The sequence below is a fragment of the Temnothorax nylanderi genome, unplaced genomic scaffold (genome assembly GCF_030848795.1).
Source record: "Temnothorax nylanderi isolate EJ_2023f unplaced genomic scaffold, tnyl_v1.0 TNYL_tig0108_pilon, whole genome shotgun sequence".
In the NCBI taxonomy this organism is placed as follows: domain Eukaryota; kingdom Metazoa; phylum Arthropoda; class Insecta; order Hymenoptera; family Formicidae; genus Temnothorax; species Temnothorax nylanderi.
This window is the reverse complement of record NW_027249170.1, coordinates 82,320-101,370: the sequence shown is the minus strand read 5'-3', so window position 1 is coordinate 101,370 and position 19,051 is coordinate 82,320. Positions and strand designations below refer to the sequence as shown.

The 19,051-nt window shown below is 42.6% G+C and overlaps 1 protein-coding gene and 1 long non-coding RNA gene across 3 annotated transcripts in view; one reads left to right on the top strand and one right to left on the bottom strand.

Annotated features, from left to right (window-relative positions):
* LOC139775927 (uncharacterized) overlaps positions 1-19,051 on the top strand; it is a 94,391-nt gene that overhangs the window by 61,699 nt on the left and 13,641 nt on the right. The window lies entirely within an intron of this gene.
* LOC139775931 (uncharacterized) lies at positions 7,627-17,819 on the bottom strand. The gene is made up of 2 exons (XR_011718960.1): positions 17,608-17,819; positions 7,627-8,212 (listed from the first exon to the last, which is right to left on the bottom strand). It is a non-coding gene; the product is annotated as an uncharacterized lncRNA (long non-coding RNA).

Here is a 19,051-nt window from a genome sequence, read left to right as displayed (position 1 = left end):
GGTGCCTCGCGTGATATTACTGCATTATTAGAAACTTCGATTGAGCCGCGATCGATTCTTGGATAGAAATTAAAGGTATAATAAATGACTAAATCATAATACGTGTGATAACGACAAACGTAACTGTAACAATTTTACCTGTGACACGATTCACACATTTCTTCTTGAAATGGTTTGGATATTTTGCGTACCTGCATCTACAGATCAGATACTAATGTTCTTTTCCACCAACGTAGATTAACTTTAATCTCGATTTAACTTTTTACCCTTTTCTGCTTCTCAGAATTAGAAAAAGATGAAAAGTAAGTTAAACCGAGATTAAAGTTAATCTACATTGATGGAAATGAACATAAAAGTGATAAGACTAAGGCAACGCTTCACTTGCATATCCACCTGCTAAACCTACATCCTGAAAAGCATACTAAGATGCTTAATTATCCCGAGGCGGCTATGAATCATCGTAACTCTTTCCGGTTAACGCAGTCGGGCAGCTGCGATCGGCTTGCCGGCAGATGTATAATAAGTAGCGACGCTGGCTCTCGCTTTTCTTCCCGCTTCTTCTCGCGGGTTTTTTACCCTCGCTCTCTGCAGCTCCTCGTCTTATCTTCCTCTCTCGTGACCGTAGCCGCGCGCGTAGGCGAGGCGCGTAGCCGCGGAACCTCGCGACGGCTGATTCTCTCGTTTCCTTCACCACCGTCGCCACCTTCCTCTTCGTCTTCCTCTGCAGTCTGCAGTTTCAACCGCATTCGCGTGCGTGGTCTCCCTTCCTTTCCTCGTCGCCGCGACCTCGCCGCGACAGAAAGAGAGTGGGAAGAGAGAAGAACAGCCGTGACTCATCCCTTCGGTTCGTCGTACCTCCGCGCGCGCGCAACTTTCGTGATAGGCCGCCGTGGAAAACCGGCTCCTCGCCGCGCGTGGTTAAATTATCCCCGCCGGTTGCCTTCCTGCCTGCCTGCCTGCCTGCCTGCTTGCCTGCTGTCTGCTGCCTGCCTGCCAGCTAGCCAACCAGCCAGCCTGATCCCTCGTCGCAGCCTCCGGCTTCGACTTGTAGCTCGTGTGTCCCGATAGACAATGGCTCTTCGCCCGATATTACACGAGCACGATAATTTTATCGTCCGATCGACGCACTGCCCAAGTCGACAAGTTGCGGCGTTATTAAAGATTTATTTGATTATTGCCCGACGTATAGAATAACGTAGCATCGTCCGTTATTCTCCCGCGTTATCAATCGGTTTGATGAAAGCAAGAATGCGAGTCGTTGAAGACCCCTTCGATCGCGTTGGGGCATGGTAATGACGGGGCTTCATTAGCGTGTTGTTACGTTATTTATAGACCCCGGGCGTCTTGCGGTACTTTTTGCTTTATCGGCGGATCATTTTTACGTCCGTTCTCGCGGTTGTTTATCACCGCGAATGATGGATGCGGTCGTATCGCTCGGACAGTTGAAAACATGCATTCTCCATAGCGCGGGCTGGACCGAAGGTCCCGTGCTCTTTCACAGAAGAATTCTAGATATTTATAGCCGGTATCGTCTCGTTGCCGACACTAATGTAACCTTGATGAACCGGGCAGTTGCCGCATCTTATTATCCTCCGAACGAGTTTGACGATCATTTATCTTCTAATTAATAATATATATTTAGGTAATTATTGTTCTGTATTTGTTCGACGATTATATAACGATTTTATAGTATATACACACCCGATATGTATCGCGGCATCAGCGGGTACATGCAGAGAGAGAGAGAGAGAGAGAGAACGTCTCACTCTCCGTGCAACCTTCGAGTCATCGCGAGTATCACCGCGAGCTTCAGCTGTTCAGCCACGACTTTCACTCCCTTCGAACGGCCCAGCATTCCGGAGTCATTAAGGAATTACAAGTGGTAGTATGCAACCGCGTGCAAGCGCAGTTGTGTGCGCCTCGTAATAGCGACATGACATTGTTGAGCATATTATGACACGGTCGTGCTGGTTGTAAAGTCCTATTGCTCCGCGCCGACCGGTTTATCTATTGCACGTCGAGAAGCGCCTAGCACGCGGATTGAAATTTCTCGAGCAATTAGCGGAAAAAGTTTTCCCGTATCTAATGATTCATTTCCGACTTGTTGCCGATTCTCGTTGACGTTTTAATAATTATCATATTTATTATTAGATAACGTAAACGCCGCATCAAGTGTGCTGGTTAATCGGTAATACGACACGATAAGACTCGTTAATTATTCTTTTAGGGAGATTGTTTGTCCGAAATGTATTATCTAGCGACTTTTTCGTCGCATAGTTTCAGCCGGGCTGACACGTTTTTCTATTTCTACGTAATGCGCTCGTTTCGCTTTAATTGGCGGCGAAATTTTCAATTCAAGGCAATTAACTCTTAATTCCCTTAAATTGTCTCTTCACGCATTCTTATGTCCGCGAAGCGTCTAAACCTTCTCAGGCATTTGTCACGTCTTCATTATCACGTACGCGGTGAAGGAAGAAGCGGGTCGAGGCAATACAATCGTGTTACTTACATTCCACAAAAATTAATTTAAAGTGATGTACATCTGTCTCGTGAACGGAATGCCATGTCGGTAAAAAATAATACGGTCATAGACTGAAACGAGTTAAATTATGAATCAGACGAATCGATGAAGTAATCGCTGGAAATTCTTCGCGGGAAATCTCGGTTGTCTTTAATTAACGAGAGATAAATTTAATTATTTACTTCACTGAATTATCAAGAAATTATTCCATTGTATTCCATTTCTCAAATCGAATAATTTAATATCTTTATTATTATCTTGTCCATTTTTAACGGGCAGATTTAACAAATAATTTATTTATGTTTTTATTTATGCAATTTTATTGATTCTTGTCACAGAATTTATTTACAAAACGCTTTTTACCAGAAGTGGAAACGTAGTTATATTTTCATGCTGGGTAAAAGCACAACGAAGACCGTCCGATATTTCTCCGATAAATCTTGCCGCTGGTATCTCGCGGTCGACCACCTTGTCTCCGAACACCGCGTCGTCGCGACTCGGATTTGCGTGTGCGGCGCTTTTTTGCAGACGCGACCGACTACGCTCTACGTGACGCGAAATGTTGATGGGAGTGGTGCGTGCGTGCATGTTCCGGTTACCCCCTCGCGGACTCTGGAATTACGGGCGATTGGATGAATGCCGTTGATCGATCGTGTATCGCTCTTCTGCGCGGTGACGTCGCTAATTATTTCATAATGTTGATAGTACGATTGACGCGACTTTGACGTAACGTCGATACGCGGTCACGGCCCTTGGGCCAATTTCCTACGGGGATATCGGCGACCGGGGGCTCCGGGTGTACCGAGCACCGGTCAGTGGCCGTGTCTACGCCGTGTTCGGCGTCGCTCATTGTGTTCGCCAGCAGCACGGTTCAATGGCCCAAACTTCCCGGATATACTTGCCTACGGCGCGCTATTTCGTCGCGGAAAGAGAACTGTATCGAGACGCGTCCGTTGGGCTCGAAGAGAAAAAAGCGTGGCTCACGACAAGTGGGTACCTACGCGGGATTAAGATGTACGTCGAGTGTAAAAATCGATTGCTCGAGTAATTGCGGGAAATATACGCGCGCGTGACCTTTTTTTTCTCGATTCATCATCCGTCCCACGCTCGGTTAGGTTCTTCGCCCGTCGTTGCGTGCTTATTTATGATCGCGTAAAATCTTAAAGGCGAACGCGACCGACGTCGAGCGAGGACCGGGGATGAAAGCGGCGCGCCGCCGAGCACGCGTGCGAGAAGAGAGCTCGATTAAACGAATTTATATCGTCGTGTGAATTACAACACCGGGCGGATAATAAATATCGTGCCCATTTATATTTAGCTCCTGGGACCGCGCCCTTATCGCGGTCGCATTGCGAGTAAATTATACAGATAACGACGTTAACAAGTCGGACGAGTCGGAGTGGACGGACGCTCGATTGAATTCATTAATTCGACTCTCACGAAACGCGCGAATAATTAGTCTTTCAGCTGTTATTTTTCATGTAATTACAATGTTCTTTTCAGTTATCGACAGCGTGTATTGCTCGTGCCGTATTGTCAGCTAATTTTACAAATTCTAAGATAATTATTCCATCCGTGAATTAAACATTAATAATATAAAATAATACAAGCATTAAAAAATACCCATATTTCTTACGAATTAAAGTGATATTTTTCGAGCACGACGAACGAAATTTCTAAAATAAATATTTCGTTTTGGGCGGTTTATACTTGGACAATCCCTCGTTTTATTTAGGCTTTCAAAAGAAGAGCTTTGTTTGGAATTTCTTCTATATTCGGCTCGAGTTGACAGTCTTTAAAAATGTTACGCTATTCTCCTCGAAGCATCGGGAAGTACTTCTCGCATCTCGAACGGTTGTTTTTGTCAATGAGCCGACCCTGTAGGTGCTTCAGATCTCTTTCGACGCCCAGCATGAGACGACCCTCTTTTTCGAAGTCTCGTGAATGTGACACATTGTCTCCAACACCCTCGCGCACAATGCCGCCGCATGTTCCAGGGTGTGGCCGTCCGACTCATTCTTCGCTCGTTCCCCGAACTTTGCCCCGACCGGCGACCGTCGCCGTGACTTTCATTGCGGGGCGACCGAGTGGTATTAATTAGTATCGCATGGTACGTGCGTGTAGGCCGTGTAGAAGGAGAGTACGGCGGTCAGAAAGTGCAGGCAGGGGGGAGCTTTCGTGAGCCGAAGTTAGCCTTGCGTGACTCACCCCATGGAGGAGAGAAAACACCTGTGCGAGGGTTAAGGCCAACCTTACGCGCGAGGAAAGACTTCGTTTCATTCTTCGTTTCAGCTCGCGAGCGTAAATGTTTTTCGTTCCTTTTTTTTCTTTCGTAATGTACACGAAGTTGACAGGCGTGTGACGTGCAACCTCAAAGCGTTCGCGTTGCATGCGTACTTTATTTTAGGACAGAATAATAGAAGGTCACTGGCCGTGATGCGTAAGCATATCTTTGAACGGCGACAGAGGCAAATTTTTATGTGCTTTCAGTTAAATTAAGAAATGCCTCTGTGATCTGCAGGAAGTGGATACGAAATTTCAAATCCGATAAACAAATTATCTATATATAGGAAATATTTAACTGTTTTAATTATTGCGCACGATGGGCCAGTAGTCCAAGTAAATATGAACTTTTTAATATGAATTCAATGACAATATAATTTATTAATTAATATAACTTATATCAATATCAATCTCACGTTTTAATGTAACGCATCAATATGAATTTTATATATTAATATGACTAATTAATATAAATTCTTTATTTTTCCGTTAGATCCGCATCAGAGAATCACTACTGATTCCGCGATATTCACTTTCTACGCGACGTGTAATCTTGTGTCGATTGCGAAAAAGATTTCGCCGCGTATGTGACAAGACGCCGCGCTCTATCCTCGGTTGTAAATCCGTCACAGCGTTGCACATGCAACGATGCGTGCACGTGCAGTTTTGTCGATGCACCGGGAGAGTAAGACTGTTACGACAGTAGTGACAGTCCAGGACTGTGGTACGGAACCGGTTTTCATGCGCGGCGAGAAGCATTGCGGTGGTGTCCGCGTCGGTTCGATTTCATCCCTAATGGCCCCGATGAAATTCATCCCACGATCCCTCGAGTTCTACCGTCCATATACATATATATATATATATATATATATCTCGATGCAGTATCACGTTCACGCGCGCGTACCTTTGAAAAGGAATACTTCCTCGTGCTTGAAGATGTTGGTTCCTATGGCAGTCTCGTAAATACATGTCTAAATACATTCGAAAAATTAAAATAACTTATCGAGAAATTGAATGAAAATTTGTCGAAAAATCTTTTTATTTTTATTTGTAGCTCTGTTGATGGTACATTATTGGTTACATTATAATCTTAATTAAGACTACTGACAAACGATTTATCTATACCGTTAAATTAAAGAATGAAATTTAAACCAGTATCTTGAGTTAAATAACATTTCGTTATTTTTAACTAGCATGTATGTCGAAATGTATTATTTTAAATCAAAACAATATTATTTTCACTTCATTGGTTTAGTTAAATTAACGACATGCTGAGTAGAAGCACTGGCGATCTATAGGAATGGTTAAAAATGATTCAAATTGAGCATAATTTGACACTACTATGTTATAATGTAAATATAATGTAAATGCGTTGTTAACAGTATTCACGTAAAAACGAGCGTTTGAATGAAGAGGAATGATGCTGTTTGCGCGCGTCGAGTTTGAAAAGCATCTCTTTTCGTTCTCTCTTTGCTCAATTCTCGTTCCTGCTGGATTCGCAGTGACAATAACGATATATAGAACGTGCCGCGTGACGTACCGACGTCTGAAAGGTGTTCTTACGTGTGTCGTCAATCGCATTTCGCCTTCAGTTATGTGCTTTCGTTCGGAAGCACGGTCAGAAGCAATGCGACAGGTGAAATGAAAAGCTCGAGACTCGCGCGGAGATTCACGATAGAGACGAAATACAGCGCGCTTCAGTCCGAACTTTTCTCTTCTGTTCGCGGAATCTCACGGATATCCTGAAAGCGTCCAAAGTGACGGTACGATTTCTTATAGTCTTTCCAACTTTTTTCCCTCCGGCCTGAGAGTTGCTTTCCGGCCATCATTCATGGTAATGTTCGAGCCACCGATTTCGCTCGTCAGACTTTGCGAAAAATTTTTCCGAGCATTTATATTCTACCTATCGTAAAGACCTCGGGATTGCGAACGTAGAAAAGTTTGCCAGGTATATATTCCCGCAGCCACGCTCCAAACTTTCGTTCGCGGAAATTAAGCGAGCAAACTGCTTCCTCGTTTGGCGATAAAACGAAGTTTCCCTATGCGGAAACGTACAAGGACTCCGCTCATTACGTTGGTGAATTGATTAATATCGGACGGAAAGGTACGACAGCGTGAACAATCAAATGTTGGTCAGCATCGAACGCGCGTCTACGCTTCCACGAAGTTTCAAGGGATGCTTAACGAGTCGGGAAAGATGGAAAGTTAACGAGGTAGCGGGAACTCTAACGATCACTTTTCAACGCGCCCGAACGGACGCGGTGCGTACTTGTCGTCGATTGAAATTCCGTTAAAAAACCGCGGCGAGGAGGAGAAATGGAGAAAGGAAGTCGGAGAGAAGGGTCCACTCTTTATTGTGACGAGACACAAAAGAGGTGCATGACCGCGTTCAAAGGACCTCTACGGGCTCTCGACCCCTTCGATGATCCGCGCGTGAAAGACGCATGCCGATGGCCGCCTTTTCCACACTTTTTCGCCCGTCGTTCTCGCTCGCAGACAGCAGCAGGATCGTATTACAAAATCAGAGCGGTCAAGTAAGTCGGAAGACATTCTTCGAGACATTCCGTCGGTTCTTGAATCTCTTATTGCACCAGATTTCAAATTTATTTATTCGATCAAAAACGAGGATTTAATATATTTTTAATAATCTTAAAAGGCTCTAATGATTAAAAATCAAACGTATGAAAAAGAGGCATAAAGCCGTAACAAGGTCTTCGTGTCAGTTTCTGTGTATATATATATATATATATATATATATATATATATATATATACATATATTTTTTCAACTTTATTTAACTGCGCGCCGATTATTTGTCGGACTTGAAACACATAATATTTTTATTGTCTATCGAGTAAATGGAATTTAAATTTACAGAAATGCGTTTAGCAGTGTAGTATGTAACGATTCAGTGTAGCTGAAGAATTCTAGTTATGCTAAAGTGCTCTAACCAAAGTATTTTAGTTACGCTAACTGAATAATTCTAAAGTCGCTGAATTGTCTTGTGCTATTTCGCGGTTTCCTCCGTCATTACTGAGGCAAGTAGTCTCTCGAGGAGCTTAACTCGGTGGAGAGCAATCTTTCGTAGATTTCAAGAACTCGAAGCTTGACATTATCTCGTTCCCCTTTATATTCTCTTCTTTTCCTTGTCCGTCGCACGGTTCTGTCTTACTTCACTGGGGAAAACAATACGCAATTACAAGCTAATCAGACTCGGAGTGCTTGGCGAGCGGCCAAGACTGCCGAAGGTTCTCCTCTCGGACGTGTCTGAAAGCCATCCGAAGGTTGTTCGGATTAAAACAGATTATCCGGAGAACCTGCTGTCAACGGCAAATGTTTCGTTTTGTTGCTGTCTTTTTCGATCAGTCGATCATTCTTCGCATTGGCCACAAAAACTCAAATGTGTTTCTGCAAAAAGAAGGAAAAAAAGTATTACGAGCACAAGTAAAAGTAATCTTTTTGTCAATTTACAGTTAGGGTTTTATCGAGAGTGTAACACGAATGTAGAATACATTGAAATATTTTTAATGCAGTATTAATATTTTTTTCAATGTTACATTTTTATTATTAGATATAGGGAGTACGTGGAAGAACATGACGTTAATTTCCGTCTCGGGACAGAATTCCGCTCGGTTTCCGCGAATTTCTATGGTGTTCTAGGCGGCGCGACGAGGTTCATGGATGGCTATAATCTTGCGGCCAGCCTTTCCCGTCAAATATTGGTCTAGTCGTAGTTCACTCTTTTCGTCACGACCGATAACGAGACGGACGGTCAACAGAGGAAAAATTTCTATCGGGCAATTCTTGGTTATCACCTGAAGTCTGTCAAACTGAAACGTTTACTTCCTCTTCAATTTCTATTAAGAGTTTACTCTAAAAATTCAAAATGTAGGAAATGGAAATATCGAATGTATCACATTGACAAAAGAGTTGGTGGAGTTCCTGAATCTTTAAAGTTTTTCCTAGAACGATTGAACAGCTTGACGATAAATGTGGCTGTGTATTTTCGTCTGCGTCCTTATCTTAGGGGCACACGTGCCTTTTGAGAAACTTTATAATGTAAATGAGGTGATCGAAAGCAGACGGTCGTGAAAGACGAAGGGTTTCCTTCAGGGAAGTTAATCAAGTGCATCCCTCTTAGAGTAGCGGGGAAGAGGAAAAAAAAACTACGCACCGCTCTCGCCATGAGCCACGAAGGAGCCTCACATTTTGATGAAAGAGCCGACGTTTCTCCTGCCAGCGACTCCAATTTACTCCCGTATAACGATACCGGAAGAAGTGACGGGGATTGGGGGAGGGCGAGAAGGGGAGGAAATAAATACGTGTCGGTGCAAGCCAGGAAAACTAATTTTGCAAATGCGCGGAAGATATACCTGCATTCATAAACAGATTGATATCGCCGAGCACAATGAAAAAATATATCGCACCTTGATCGCGAGTATTATTCGTGTTTTCCACCGAAATATGACGACCGAGGAGAGACCGACCCTAACCCCGTTCCGCCTTCCTGTTTCTCATTTGTTATTAATCGCGGTTTGAATTTAGCCGAAGTGTGTCAGTTTAAAGACCTCGTTGTGGAGAAACGTTCGTCGATCTGCACATGAATTTAAAATGCGACTCGTTTTTATTTCTTCGCCAGTATCCCTCTCTTATTTATGTCTTTTATGTCAGTTTCCTGACACGCTTTAATACCGTCAATGCGTCAGCGACGGCGCTGATAAAAATGAACATTTCTTACGAGCGCATTTACTGCGATATCATGTGGAACGCACATAAAGAGTATTTTACGAAGATCACTGAGGTCATACATATTATAAAGTTCAATGATGTCATAAAAATATTTTAAGTTTATACCTATGTCTGCACCTTAGAGGTAAAGAATCGTATGTCCATTTTTGAACATTTCGTGAAAACAAGGTTTAAAGTTTTAAATAGTGAAATGATATTCTATATTTTTTTAAATATAAAATAAAAATAGCAACTTGATTTATTAAGCTTTTAATAAAGTAGTTTAACTGACATGTTTAATAGTGCAACTACCAATAACACGCTGTATCTGGTTTAAAAATTAGGCACTATAAAAAACGACTTTCTAAACATTGTATCTTATAGGAACTAGTAATTTAGACATAAGACGCTTTACCATTGTACAATTTAAGCTCTTGTTATGTTAAAAAATGTATTAACTCCATTTTGGCAAAGACTGGAGATACTTTACCTCTAAGGTACAGATATATAAAGGAAGATGCTTTATATGTTAATTGAGCTCTAGCATTAGTTCTTTATTATTACATTTACATTGTGAAATTGGTATACGGAGATAATTTTTTGTTATATTTTACCCTTAAATTCACTACAAACTTGGGACAACTTGGCAACACCAAGGAATTTTTAAAATATACAAAAGACATTTTACAAACAACGTGGTAAAAATTACCAAGCAGATTGGTAAATTTTGAAAAATTATTGAAATTTCCTAGATATATTTTAGTAAAATTAATCAAACATATTTCACATTTGAATGTAATAGATATTAATATTTTTTATTATGGTGGATATTAATCAGAATAGCTCGCATAAAATTCTTGGTGGTACATGTTGTCCCACAACTACCATGATTTCAGGGTAAATTTTAAGAGAAAATTCTCTCCGTGTACGCGTATAGAATTTACTACTTTATCAAGTATATCGAATTCTGTTTGATCAACTCGCCGCGGGCCGAAAGTGAGGGCCGAAAATCGACACTCCGGTTATCGGACTGTCATTTTCGCGCAACATTGTTTTGCAGCGTGTCGTTGCCATCGTTGCGAGACCTCGTGGCGCCCATGCACGTATTTCTCGCGCATGCAGGCGGGGGGGGGGAGGGGGGCCCAGAGGGTAGGTAAATCCGCCGAAGGGAACGATTGCGTGCGAATCGCGATCTGAAATACGCGGTGGCGAATTTACGCACCCCGTCTAACGCCCATCGCGCACTCGTCCTTTCGGATTTGGGCGTCGTCGTCGTCGTCGTCGTCGCCGACACCGACACCGCCACCACCGCCGTCACCACCGCTGCCACCATCACCGCCACCATCACCGCCGCCGCTACCGCCACGGCCGTCGTCGTCTAGTATCGAGCGTCCCGACGCCGGGACGCTCGGAGCTGTTGCCATGCCGACCGACGGGGCTACCAGGGCTTTTCGCATTCGGCGACCGTGCCGACGTGAGATTCGATCCATTCTCGAATATGAACAAAAGACTCGATGCGCGATCCCCTTTGCGTGTTAATTGAATCGCGAGGAAACTGCGAAAAGGGAGCTTTCGGAGTCATATTTTGAAAAAGCTCCGATATGTGTTCACAGTTCACACACGTGTGTCTTAGATGTCGAAAGTCCTTTCTTGCGACATCGCATAATATGATTGTTAAGTAACCGCTTTTCTTTCGGTTTCCTCTCATATTATCATGCGCGAGACAAAAGACGTAAGATGTAAAGTATTACCTGTATTCCTGCCATCACACTTTCCTAAGTGCCGTATAAACATCGGATGCGGTTGGATTTAAGGAGCGAAGCGCGAGCTAAGCCGGCGTTACTGTTACGTTTTACGAGCATTCTTACGAAGAAGCGTAAGAGGCATATTTTTGCAACTCCGATCGGTAAAAATGCACGTTCGAGTGATATCTCGCGGCGCTTGTTATTCACGAACGCGGAAGCGGAATCGGTGCTTGGTCGGGTAATGGGTATGGCCTTTACCGGCCTTTTATGTGTCTGCGATTCACCTAACAGCCTCCCATAACGCGCTAATAAAGAATCCCCGCCTCCTCTCCGCGTTAGTGAAATAAAACCGCGTAGTTATACCGCGCGGTTATCTCTCGCAATCTGCAGCGCGCGATAATTATCGATTAACATATATAGCGAATCAATTATTTCGCACATGTACGATCTATCATAAATATCGCAGTTGCTAATAGGCTTAGCGCTAATCAGGATTACAGTATCGACATCCGCCCCATACGTATAAACAAGATATTACATACAATTTGAAAGCGATCTCTCGCAACGAATGCCAATAATGACAATAATATTGTCAATAATCAATTTAGAAGGTACACTGTTAATTACTGTTAATTAATTTTCCCGCACTGCGAGTTGACAGAATTGAATCGTGTCGCGACTGTGCGCGCGACGATAAATTCCCACTCGCGGTTTTCACAGACTGTCGCCTTCGCGACAAGAAAGAAAGGAAAGGAAAGGAAAGGAAAAAAAAAGAGATCGCGCGAATCGAACGTTCGGTTTCATTAAAAGTTCGTCTGTTAATTGCGATCGGATGTGCCAACCTGGTCGTCGCGTGATTTCCCGTGAGGTGAAATTCTCGCGTCTGATGGCCCTTGACGCGTCTCTGAAAGCTGCGCGCAGGATGCTCTCCGCGCGGGACGGAGAGACACTCGATAACGAGTTTTCCATTCGAGTTATTTTTCTTCTCTTATTCGTGGACGAGAACGACTCCCGGGCCCGCGCCGTGTCGCGTCAGTGAAGGTCGAAACTGCGAAGGTCGGCACTCTCGGAAACTCAAGCGTTCGCTTGAGAATGACTCGCCCTGCGAAACTGCCAAGTACGGCAACTTCGAAATGCGATTCGAGTCGTACTAGTTTCACGAGATTTTCAGTCGCAATTTTTGTCGCGCCCTTTTCCTTTTTACCTTATTTCTCTCGAAGTGCTTTTTATCATTTCGTCGAGAAATTTCAAATTATGGAATTTTATGGAGAGCGAAGGTGACGACATTGGTTCGCTTTCCACAATTTGATCTTTATACTTTTATTGATTTTCTCTTTGGCCATCTTTTTTTCTTCTTTATTAAACTGAAGTACTGATCTTGATAAAATTGAAGAACTAACACTGAAGAGTATCTAATTCATTGTCTCGAAATTTTTGCTTTGTGTCGTTCCCCTTTAAAATTTTTTTTCCACGATTGAGATTACGCCTCGAGATTGCAGACAAGAGTTTTCGAAGTCCCTAGCTCTTATCTTTCTTTCATGCGAGAGCCGATTTCCACGAGATAAAAATTCTAACCGCAAACGTTCTCACAAACGGGCACGTTTCTTTTAGGGAAGATAAACGAGAGTTAGTCCTTCCGCGTGGTAGTTTACAAAAACTGAGAAACCGTCGCTATTTCCGCGAGGAAACAGGTTTCGAATTTTGTTAGAAACTCCGCGTATTATTCCATTTTTTTTTTTTTGCGACACCGGGGTGACTGTTGTTCAATCAAGTATCGCCGAGAGAGAGAGCAGCTCGGTGTCATTTGCTCGAGATATTGCTTCCTTTGAGAACCGCGACGTATCACTGACCTCACGTTCAGAGATTACAAGAGCGAAGCTTTTTGCCGTGGATGCGGCAATGTCTTCCCTCTCTTTGTTCGTTCTTGCTCGTTTGGGACCGAGGGAAACTCGGTGAATTGCGGATTTATGTCGGTAGATCACGACGGTCATCTTTCGCTCCAGTTTGCACTTTATCAGTCTTCCTTCCGTTTTCTTCGCACTGAACCTCCGCCGCCGCCCGCCCGCCCGCGCCGTCGCTTTTTCGCTGTAGTTTCGAATCGATGAGCCCCATTTCTGCTCTCGGGAGCGAATCCTCCCACGAGATTGCGAGCCGTTCTGCCGAGTTTCACATTGTCGGGGTATTGCCAAGCGGGATTTCCCCGATTTTCCGCGACCGCAAATTCAACTTTTCTCGGACGACGATAAAAGACTCCTACGTGATCGCGAAACAAATGTTGCTCCGCGATACGATTGTTTCTATACATCAGCGCGCGTCTCGCATGCAATTATTTCTTATTCCATAACGCCATATTCGTTAGGATACTGTAGATTATCAGTCAAAATACGATGATCAAAAATAGCTTTAATGGTTTGTAAGAAATTTGTTTCGTCAATTTAAAATATCACTTAACAGGATTCTTTCGAGAGTATCCTTTCTTTATATTTCGAGTATTCTGATTCTCTTGTATTAAGAGCTTCTTGCCCTTCGAGAATCGCGCGTCTGCGGAAATGGATGGACCATGAATGCATGGTTTAGTATTCATTGAGGAACGTGGTTTCCAGTGCTTAGCATCATCGGGAGACGTGCTCGAGAGACGCGGTAGTGATTCTCAATTATGCAAGATAGCTGGCCTCGACCGCACGTAGTCAAGATTTCACACATGCTACCGATGGTCATGTTCGTGCTTCTCGTAATGCTTCTCTCCTGTGAAGGACGTGATTTTTTTTCGGATACCGAAGAAACACGAAACTCAAACCATCGCACGTGCATTTTTTTATGACTCGTGTTTAATTATTTTAGTACGCTTCCCGCAGCTGAGGAAACAATTATTGGAAGTGTATGTCAATGTTTGCGAGAGGATAAATTATACAAAACTGTGGGAAAGAGAATTCTTGAAAATAAGGTTTTACGAAATTGATTGCTTAAAACAAGAAATTGCGCAAATGATTTTTAAGAAATAATTTATTTAACATATTTGCTAAATTTTCTGTTAGTTTAATCACTTCGTGTATTGTTCGCTTCCATTTCGTTATATGTACGCTTAATCCTCAACCTTCTCGACTCTCACACAATTCTACGTAGAATCGACACATGTAGAGTGATAAAATCGATATCTACCTTTCGTGCACACCCCTCTTGTTGCGCTTCACGACTCTCGAAAGGCTGAAGAAGACGGATAAGAGGGTGAATATACGAGAGTGCATATATGTGTTTCTATCTGTAACATTAACGCTGATGTCGTTGCAACTGCAGGTCGCGCACGTATTTTCTACCAAAAGTATTTAAATATTTAAATGCTTGTAATTCAGGGCGTACATTTATGTAAATCTTTCCCGCGTACAAAATTAAACAATTTTATATGAATATATTGTTTTTTAAATACTTGTAATTCGCAGGTTATCGTCGCGCTCGAACTTGGTCGCGAAAATAAAAATAGCCTCGATGCGTGAAGTCCCAAGATATGCTTCGTTCATCGGACCCTTTTATACATGAGCCACAATCTAGAATTGAGTAGCTCAACGTCGACTTTACACCATCGAGTGGACATACGTGTCAAAATATACACTCGTTAAGTCCTCGAATTTTTATCTTTCGTTTCGTCGCGTCGAGAATGCGTAGAGTAAAGGCGGAGAGTAGTGTTGATCCGAAAAGCGGATTATAGCGGAATTGAATGGGTGAAACACTACTGACATATTCGTTATGACTGTATCGCCGGCAGGTTGATCGATATAGCGCGCGGTGGGAAGCAAAAGCTCGACTAACGAGCGAAAATTGAAATGTGATTTATGTGTTTTGCATCCCTGGCCGTTGCAGGAAACGATTCACCTCGCTTTTATTTCGGAAATATGCTCTTCCGATCCAGAATAACTGTTGGCTGGTGCATGCACTCTCGAAAAATTTCAACTCCGAAATATGTGGACACTCAACGATGACATACAGATTTACATGTGTAGCACCGCGTGCAATTCAATAGAAAATATATATTCAATAGATATGAATAATCGTGATAAATTTTGCAGTCCTAAATTGAAGCGTACGTATTATTCGGAACAGCCCATGTTTTTTTTTAAATTCCCGTTTGAATAATTTTTTAAGCACACTTACATGGCAATGCGACAGAGCAGCGTTTTCCCTTTTTTTTCGGGCAGTAAGCCGACCAAGAAAGTAGCTCTTAACCCCGCTATTTAACACGTATGCCTTTCTTCGTTATCGGTAATTATTAGAATGCTCATAATGAAGAGTCATTTGACTACTTCTCCCGACATAGTAACGACTCCATCTGTTTGAACGCTCGCTTGATATCCGTCCGAGTATCTCTCTCGGTAAGCTTCCTCTTTCCTCTTCGTCTCTTCGTCTAAGAATAATATTGAGGCTCGCAGTCGATGCTGCCGCCAACGATTCCGCATCGAAGCTGTGCCAAAAGAGTGCATCTCGTGTTTAGACTGCACGGTGTTCTCCTAAATCACTGTTTTCCAGCCAGAGGTTCCGCAATAACTTTTGGAGTTAATTTCGAGAGAGATTTTACGGGAGTCCCATTTATCATCGACACAAATTTTAAAACGTTTCAATGTCCGGATAATTGAGCTTTAAAACAAATTTTGTTATCCTTTGTTAGAGGAAACGCGCGCTCAATTTCGCAAGATCACTCTGATGCGAATTTCATTTATCGGTATCGCGGTTATTCCGACGACTCCGCGCGTCATGGTTATTTCAGCCGCCGCGAGATTTGATAAGCTCGCGTCGAAGCGCAGCGCGACGAGAGATAAATGGAACGGCGCTCCCGTTTTCCGAGAGAAATCGGAAATTATGTTGTCGCCGCGTTCGCGACAATATTCTTTACGACATCCGCGATTATTTTCGGCCTTCCGAACGGGTCGCGTTCTCTCGCGTGTTTGTACCAACTGGCAAAAGCGGAACAATAAAGTCCACGATAAACTCAGCTGGTTTGGATGCCGTCCAACAATTTCTACGACTTGCGACCTTATCGCGATTCGCTTTCTCGTAAATTGCCGGTGTTGCATTTTCAAGCGAGCGTCTGTCGTCTTTAAAATACACTGTTGAAGAACCACGTTGTTCAAGGAATATTTATCGGACATATTTATCATTTATCGCGCAGCATTGGTTTTGTTACACCGCAATAGATTACGCGACCTGTTATTTGTTACAGGCACATTCTCTTTGTTGTTCACAATTCGCTTTCTTCGCGAAACATAATACGTGCAGTCTAATGAGGGACAGAACATTTTATGGACCAGAAAATTTTATGAAGTATTTTTTTCAAAAGGGAAAAAAGATGTTTAATATTAAGATTAAAGAAATAAAATTTGCCATCTGTATATATATTCGTAGAAGTCCTTGCGGCAGGGATAGGTATAAATTCAGCGCTAATAAGAAGAAATGCGTATTTCCGTCGTCGTTCCGCCCGCTTCTTCCATTTAGCGCGTTCTCCGTCTCCCTGTCTTCCTGTCTCGGTCGTCCAAGAATAGAAACCGCGCGGCGGTTTTGCGGCGTAAATTTTTCGTCCGTGGCGACGCATTGGTTAGCAGCTGTGCGTTTCTAGGATGAATCGGACTCCCCTTTTCTCTCCTCTTCGGGTACCGTCAACTTCGCCTCTTTTACTGCACTTTGTCGCTCTTGTATCGCCCCGGTATGCTCGAGGATCTTTCTCTTCCTAATTTCACCATGTAGGTAGTACGCTTTCCCTTCTCTCCGTTCGTGTTCTTGTCCCTAATTCACTATCTTGCTTGCTCGCTCGCTCGAAAGCTTTGCAACTACCCGTTATACAAAGACGCGCGGATCAGCTTTCTTCGTTCTTTGCCTCGTATCTCGCCGGGGAATCGGACTCCTCCGGCACGACATGTGTACTTATGTATAATTATGTGTATTTTGAAGCCATCTCGGAAAAACGTGAATATTTAGAGCCCCGAGTAAATTTATGTGCATAAAAATATAAGTATCTTCTACAGTTTTCGTTCCAGAGATAACGTCTTAAAATTGCACATATTAATTTACTATTTTAATTTTATCCGTGTGTAATTTTAAAGCGAAACACGCCAATCTTGAAATAATTAAACAGCGATCTGAATCTTTCCTTCGAGAGAGAAATTAAGATTCTGGAAACAGAATCTTGCTATTTTTGAATGAACTTATTTACATTTATGAACTTTGACGTTAAATATTAATAATAAAATATTAGTAATAATAATTTGATTGATTAATCAGCTCTGGAATGTGTCTTTTCTCGTACAATTCAATCATTTGTATACATTAACTCACAATTAGTGTTACCTTACATCTCTAGTTACTTGCCGCAGTCGCTAGTGACTAACTCCTAACTCCTCTCGTGAGTTTCTCTCTCTCTCTCTCTTTCGACGTGTGACTCTCGCTTCTCTTCTTTCGCTAGGAGACGTGGGACGATCCTCTATATAAACCCTGACTGAACTCGTAGCTTGGCCCAAGTAGTTCGCCAACGGCGAACAGTTAGTACGGATCTGCCTCCGTTCTTGTCACTTGTGTTTGCGTGCGCGCGTGTGATAAAGGTAGTGTCGCAATTATGATATGCTGATGTTCATGGACGATCGAGGTCTTCCGGTGTTGACACATTTCCCTGTTGTGGATATTTCACAACGCAATATGTGATTTAAAGTTGACAGTTGAACAAACTAAGTGTTGCGTCATTAAAAATAATGATTAGTGAAGGATATTTAAACATGTTCATTATCATTTTATTTCATGTCGTGTAATTTTGACCCGATTTGATGCTAATTGTGATTTTTTTCCCACGATTTATGCCGATATAAACTTTTCTGCGTAGAATAAATCATTCGCTTGGTGATTCAGTTCTATTAATAGGGAGTGGCAAACTATCCAGATTGAACATATAGAAGCAATCTCCAGTTTTCTAAGTATAGATCGATATATAATCGTATTTGACGTACTTGACGAAGCAAATACGCGTGACAGAACGCTGCTCGATATGATACTGATTATACTGTTCTGTAAATATTTTATTGTGCAATATTAAACAAATATTTTATACTTATTATAATTACGAATTAATCCAAATATTTTCAAGATTCTTAATTTAAAAATTAACACACGCTTTCGGTTATTTGACTCCTTCGCATGTCCGCAACAAGCAAGATTCATATCTTAATTGCTTCAAGAATATAAATCGTGACTATAATCTACAAGTTATTTAAACGAATAATTTGTTATAAGAATTATAAGAATCTCGATCGTTCATTGTAACATCAGCCGGGGAGAAGAGATCTTAGTGGCGAAGTTAAAATCTGAGAATTGCACGCACAGGATTAATTGAAGATTTGTCTCGAGATGGAATACATCCTAAGAGCGGGGCGCAGTTTGGGCAATGGCATGTGCAGGGCGGCGAGTGCCCTTGCATGCGGAACTCGGAGAATATTAGCTTACGTTCCACTATTGGGCATTACTGCAGTTCCGGTAGCTGCGCAGGAAGAGAATGCAAAACCACCCACGGTACAGTAAACTCTATTAGCGCGCTCCATTTTTTTTAGTAATCTTTTTTTTTTCGAAATTAATTTTGCTTCTAACGTTTAGGCGATAAATTAATACCTAATTGGTGAATACGCGCGCGGTTAAATTTAAATGGATGGAATATCCGCCACGGTAAACCGACACTCTTGCGCTCGCGCGCGAGATGCGAGAGGCGCGCGCGAAAATAGAACGAAGGAGCGTAGGAACGCGAAGGCGC